The following is a 7,453-nucleotide window of genomic DNA, read 5'->3' on the forward strand; positions in this document are numbered from 1 at the left end:
TGCTTGGAACAAACTGCCTGAGGAAGTTCTGGGGCAGGTACAATTATGACATTTAAAATCGTCTGGGTGTTTGTATGAATAGGAAGTGTTTTGAGGGACAAATATTGGCAAATGAGACTAGGTCAGACTGAGATTTATAGTTGGCATGGATGAATTGGGTTAAAGGACCTGTTTACATTCTGTATGAATCTATGACTTTTACATATGGAAGGAATTGAACTGCATGGAAAAAAATATATAATTGCAGGTTCTCCTTGGTAATCTTAATTGATAGCACTGTCTAAACTGTGACCTCTGCCGCCTAGAAATGCAAGGGCAGCAGGTGTTAAAGAACCTACAAGTTACCCTCGAAAACAAGTTCCATCCTGATTTTGAACGACAATGGCATTTCTTCAGTGTGACTGCATCAAAATCTTGTAACCAACACTGTGCGTATCCCTACATGCCAAGCATTCTAGGAGGTCAAAAACACTACTTTCTTCCGTCTTCCCAAAGATTATGACAATGGGCAACACATTTAGGCCCACCCCATGATGTTCACATCTTCCCCTGTCTCTTATTGTGCATTAAATTGAATTTGTCCAAGTTTTAATTATTTAGATTCCTTTCCCAAGTTAATCTGTTATTTTATCATCCTACTTATCAAAAGCAAGTATTTCTCCTGGTCTGCAATCAGTTGCACTCTTGAGTTTGTGCCTTGATTTTCTTAAACAGGATTCATGTAAGCTCCAGGTGGAGAGAGTATGATAACAAGTAGCCCAATCATTTGACAATGACACACAAGTGCCTATGCTCCCATTACTTGTAACTTTTTGAGGTCCCTCTCAGAGCTGGCTTTGCACACAAACCATCACATTTCATAAACAAACACAGAAGTTGGTAGAAAAACACAGCAGGTCTGGCAGCAACTTTCCCAAAATATTAATTTTGATTTATCTTCACAAATGCTACCAGACCTGCTGAGCTTTTCCAGCAACTTCAATTTTTGAGTTTGATTTACAGCTTCCACAGTTCTTTTGGTTTTTATTCAGTTTGTGCTTTACTCTCCCAACAGCATTGATCAGTGTGTTGTCAATCAATATTTCTCTATTACAAAACAGATAAAGTATTCATTTCATGCTAACAAAGACAAATCTCCATCAGTTTATAGCTGACAGGAGAAACAAAGATGGTGTGAAATTACATGACCTGTGAGTGACCTTAAAACTTGCAAATTGTTCTTTCCACCATTCTTAGATGCCGGATTGAAGACGGGAAAGATCCTTTCATTGAAACTGTCGGTGAAAGTCTGGAAATTGGACACTCTCCCTCTCTTTCCTTCTCCCTCATCGCTCTGCCCCTTAAGTGATCAAAAGTGTCCTGAGTTCCTCCCTCTCTTCCATTCTGATTTTTCACTGCTTCTGGAGTGTTACTTATATCTCAGAACACGAAGACAAATGGAAAATATCTGTTCTATTTATTTGTCAGTTCCTTATTTTCCATTATTAATTCTTCATCCTCACTTTCTACAGAACTAACACTCACTTTAACCTTTCTGTTCTAAATATTTAAAGAACTACTTACTTTCTGGTTTTGATATTTCTGGTTCGCTTTCTCCCACAGAGTGATTTCTCATTTGTCTTTTGGTCGTTTTTTGCTTTTTAAAAATATATTGACCAATCTTCTGACCTGTCATCTGTCTTTCCAGAATTACATGCTTTTCTTTGTGTTTGACACCAACTTTAAATTTTTGAGCTAAATTTTAGTTGTTGATCTATACCTTGGAATTTTTCTTACTCATTGAAATGTATCTGCTTAAGATGTGCACATTTGTAAAATATTGCAGAAATAGAATACTTTTTTTTCGAAATTCTGCAATGTAAGTTCACGGAAATCTATAGTCAATATATTTGGATGCACATTCATGAATATTCCATTTACTGAGGCCAGAATGTTTGCCTTGATTATTTCATTTGTATTTTGTGTGTGATGTAAGCTGTGGATATGATTTCAAGCAATTGCAACCCATCATTTTCTGAATGTGCCAACATTGGCTTTATAAAATTCTGGAATGTTTCTTCAGTGTCAGTTTCCTCTTTGGGCCTTCCATGGCTGGAAAAGGAAATTGCACAAAAAATTACATATTTCAATTTCATCATTTCTCTGGTGGAATTAGTCGCTCATTAAAACACCGACTTAGAGGATCAAGGTACTTCTTATTCATTTAGAGACCTTGACATCCAATATTCCTTGAGGTATTTGGAGGTGCTTTGTTTCATTCATGATGGAGAAAGTGAGGACTGCAGATGCTGGAGATCAGAGCTGAAAAATGTGTTGCTGGAAAAGTGCATCAGGTCAGGCAGCATCAAAGGAGCAGTAAAATCTAAGTGAGGACTGCAGATACTGGAGATCAGTAAGTGAGGACTGCACATGCTGGAGATCAGTGAAGAAGGGCTTCCTGAAGAAGGGCTTATGCCCGAAACGTTGATTTTCCTGCCCTTTGGATGCTGCCTGACCTGCTGCGCTTTTCCAGCAACACATTTTCGGGCATAAGCCCTTCTTCAGGAAACCCTTCTTCATTGATCTCCAGCATCTGCAGTCCTCACTTACTGATCTCCAGCATCTGCAGTCCTCACTTAGATTTTCCTGCTCCTTGGATGCTGCCTGACCTGATGCACTTTTCCAGCAACACATTTTTCAGCTTCATTTGTGATGGGGCTGACTTGATATCATAAAAAGTGAAAAACGTTTTGGACACTTTAAAATAGACTGGATGACTTAAAGGATGTGGATAATAGTGTCTCTTTTCTTCATTTCTCTCCTTTTCTGAAAGAAAGTGTTGTTGAATTTTTTTCTGATATCAATGGGTGTTAAAGTCTGTTTGAGGATGGGCAGTGTGCCTACTTTTAATTTCCCTGTTCATATTACTTTTTTTTCTTTCTTGGCTTGAGTCTGGGATGAAGCTAAAGCTGGAAGGAGTTATGTTTTTGGGATATGTAACTGTCCCCTATTGGGCAGGGTGTAGACCCCTTACTAAGTGCCAAATGTTTGGTTTAGTTTGTTGGTTTTTTTGTACACGTAGTTACTAGTATGTTACTTGTAGTAGTTTTAGTTTATGTATTCTTTAGGCTTCATGGTTTTTTTTTGTTTATGCTCAGCAACTGGTATGTTGAATTCTTCCTTTCTGGAGTTCAAATGTTGTTACAGAGAGTCATGGCAAATTGTGTACCTGGAGAGAGCCATTCTCCAGTGAAGAGAAAAAAGGTGCTTTCCAGTCTGAGAAAGGAGAGGGTGGACATTCCCCTTTTACAGGAAACTCACCTTGGTGATAAGGAACATCTGAAGTTGCAGCAGTGTGGGTTTGATTGAATGTATTACTCCTCCTTCAATAGTAGGAGTAGCGGACAGGCCATACTTATGAGGAAGAATCATCCATTTAAGTTGCTAGATCAGATTAAAGATGAGTATGGGTAGTTTGTCATTTTTAAAGCCTCACATGGAGAAGAGTATGGTATTTTGAACGTCTATTGTCACCCGGAGCATCCCGTTAAATATTTGATCAATGCGCTTTCAAACGGATGGCTTTTGTGCTATGGCAGATTATTATAGGGGGAGAATTTAATTGCCTTATACATCCCACAGTGGACTGAATGCTGAGAGTGCCCTTGATACCTTCTTTACAATCTAAGCAACGAGCAGTCTTATCTGCAGAATTGGGATTGGTGGGTGTCTGGTGGTATTTCCACCCTATGAGTAGGGACTTTACATCTTTTTCTAATCCGCACAAGTGTCATACCAAGATTGATGTTTTCCTCACCCCGGCATTGTCCTTGGATTCACTAATATCTTGTATAATTGGAAATAATATTATTTCGGACCACGCTGCAGTATATTTAGAGATTGAGGTTAAGGGCAATGTTACAGGCTCTTGGCACTGGTGAATGGATCCCTTTATACTTAAGGACAATAAGTTCATTGAATATTTCTTTAATGAATTTAAAGTGCCTATGGACACATGGGAGGACATTTGTGAAAATGTGAGCAATATTTCAATCTGTAACAGGACCCATGCCATGCAGGTAAAGATTCTGCACAGGGCCCATTTGGCCCCAGAGCATCTCACGAAATTTAATGTGGGAATATCTTCCTCCGTGTAAAATACTCTCACTTATTGTCTGTGGTCTTGCCCAGGCAGATATTGAAGTGATGTGGCAGGAGGAACAGAGAGGTTCTTTGGGATTGAAATTAAGACGGACCCTATCTCTCTTCTCCTGGCCCTCCCCAATTTATTTGCATTAGAAGATCATGGGAAAAAAATTTCTTAATATTCTCACTTTTCATGCGAGGAAAAGAATTGTGATGTGGTGGATCTTTGAAACCCCCACCGCCCCCCCCCCCCCCCCCCAATCGATAGCTTCTCGATTAGTAAAGGGACCAGGGTTACATGGAGAAGGCAAGAGAATGGGGACTGAGAAATATATCAGCCACAATTACATGGTGGAGGAAACTCGATTGGTGTATGACATCATTCTGCTACTGCATCTTATAGTCAGCAAAGAGGAAGCCGGCAATTGGATATATTAGTGACTGTCTTATATTTATAACCCCTAGTCGCCATCACAAGTGATAACATGGTATACTGACCCTGTCAAGCTCCTGAATAACCTATTGAATGCCTCAAATGAAAAGACTGGTATTTACATTATGCCTTTAATGACATCTCAAAGCTTCTTACAGGTCATGAAGTATTTCAGAATTGTATTCAATGTTGCAAGGTGGAACATAAGGCAGTCAGTCTGTACAGAGCAGGCTACCATAAACAGCAATGTGAACAGCTCGTCTAATCATTTTGATGTTGAATGAGGTATTAATATTGGACATGGGATCTTTTTTATATTCACCACCACATGGGTTTTGGATCAAGGTGCCATTGATCAGAATGCAGTCCAAATACTGGGTTATTATGATTATGACTCTGCAAGCTCAGATCACCTACATTCTCCTCTAAATTACTCATATATAGTGACTCAGCATAGATCGCTGCACAAGACCACTGGATGCAGATCTCCAGTTAGAAAAACACTCTTCCATGCTATTTTCAGTCTTCTATGACCAAGCCAGTTCTGTATCCATCTTACCAGCTCACTATAGATCCCATCTGACTTCTCCTTCTATATCAGCCAGCCATGAGGGACATTGTCAAAGACCTTATGGAAATATATTTTGACCAACATCCCCCACTCAGCATTCATCAATCTTCTTTGTCGCTTCCACAAAGAACTCAATGAAGTTTGTCAGATATCACCTTTCCTTTTCTTTACCATTTAATCAGATCATTCTTTAGGCTACTTTCCAGCCTTAACTCCATAACCTTTGATTTCCTTCCTCATTAAATCTGTCCATCTGACCCTTGTATGTACTGAATGACCCAGCCTCAACAGCCCTCTGCAGCATCAAATTCCACAAAAAATACTGAGAATGATGGAGAAACTCAGTAGGTTTGGCCACAGCTGAAATGTTTCAAATCCAGTATGACTGAGGAAGAACGCCTCATCTTCTGTCTCGGAACACTTCAACCCCAGGGCATCAATGTGGACTTCAACAGTTTCCTCATTTCCCCTTCACCCACCTCACCCCAGTTCCAAAATTCCAGCTCAGCACTGTCCCCATGACTTGTCCTGACTTGTCCTACCTGTCCTTTTCCACCTATCCACTCCACCCTCCCCCTGCCCCCGACCTATCACCTTCATCCCCTCCCCCACTCACCTATTGTACTCTATGCTACCTTCTCCCCACCCCCACCCACCTCTATCTTATCTCTCCAGGCTTCAGGCTCACTGCCTTTATTCCTGATGAAGGGCTTTTGCCTGAAACATCGATTTTACTGCTCCTTGGATGCTGCCTGAACTGCTGTGCTCTTCCAGCACCACTAATCCAGAATCTGGTTTCCAACATCTGCAGTCATTGTTTTTATCTTGTTCAGACCTGTTTGTGTCTGTCCAGTGGAAGGGTGGAGAAAAGTGTTGATTTATGTGATGGCTTTGAGAGGCTTCACAGTTCATTTCTCACCACAGAGGCATGGTCCTGCAATGTAAAAGGGAATTCAAGAAGATACCATGGAGTCCTTGGTTGGCAGTGGGGCAGCTAATCTCTCAGCCTACTTGAAACCTAATTCATCAACACTTTGAAATGGTCTGGAAAAATCTGAATTTCAAGGTATCCTACAAAAATAAAAATTGCTTGAGAAACTGGAGTTGTGTCACTGGACCTAAAATGTCAGATTGCTGATTCTCACCAGCAGTTGAGATTTGCAAATGCTGGAAATCTGAAACAAAACAGAAACTGATGGAGAAACTACTTTCTCTGCACAGATGCTGCCAGACTTGCTGAGATCCAGTGTTCCTGAAACAGACCGATACAGAACATCACTGCAAAATTCTTTCAAACATAGGACACTGAGAAGGGATCTTATAGAAGTGAATAAGATCATGAGAGGTATAGATAGGGTGAATGCACTCAACTGTTTCCCCAGTGATGGGGAGCCAAGGACTAGAGGACATCGGTTTAGGCTGAGAGGGGAATGAATAGAAGTGCAACATTTTTACCCAAAGGGTGGTATGCTTATGGAATGTGCTGCCAGTGGGAGTGTTTGAAATGGGCACATTAACAACATTTAAAAGGCATTTGGATAAATTCATGGATAGGAAAGATTTAGAAGGATACGGGCCAAGTGCAGGGAAATGGGGTTAGCATGGATAGACATTTTGTTCGACATGAACCCTGTCTCCGTGCTGGAGGACTTTAACAATCTATGACTCGAAGACTGTACCTGAGGTGGCAACGACTGAAGGTCCAGAGTAAATATGGTATCATTTCCAGGTAACTAACTCGAAACAGTGAACTTTAAAATAATCCTGGTGAAGTTGTAATGTGAGGTATAAGGATACATATTTTGGAGAAATTTGGAAATAAAATGACAACCGGTTTACTCTCTGATTCTTGGATTTATTGATGAAGTAATTTTTTTCACAACCTTGCTTTCATTCTAGTGAATCGCAGATGTTGATTTAACTGAAGAAACTATTTTCAAATTTGATAGTGTACTCCAATAAAAATTATAATTACATAAACACTGACACAATCTGAATAGATACTGTGCATAGAGTGCTGTATGATTTTTATCAAAGATATTTTCGTTGGGGTGACTTAAGGATTATTTCACTGCAGATAATGATGAAAGAGCAATAACTCAGGGATAAGTGACAATTGTGACTGCATCTACATTCCAGTGTGCACCAACTGAATGGTTTTAAACGTGGTTAGATATTGGATGTAGGTTTGCTCGGTGAACTGGAAGGTTCATTTTCAGAAGTTTGGAAACCATACTAGGTAACATCTTCAGTGAGACTCCAGACGATTATCTGATCGTGACATAAACGATCAGTTCACCCATCACTTTCAAATCTGAGGTTTT

The sequence above is a fragment of the Chiloscyllium punctatum genome, chromosome 30, assembly GCF_047496795.1.
Source record: "Chiloscyllium punctatum isolate Juve2018m chromosome 30, sChiPun1.3, whole genome shotgun sequence".
NCBI classification, from domain to species: domain Eukaryota; kingdom Metazoa; phylum Chordata; class Chondrichthyes; order Orectolobiformes; family Hemiscylliidae; genus Chiloscyllium; species Chiloscyllium punctatum.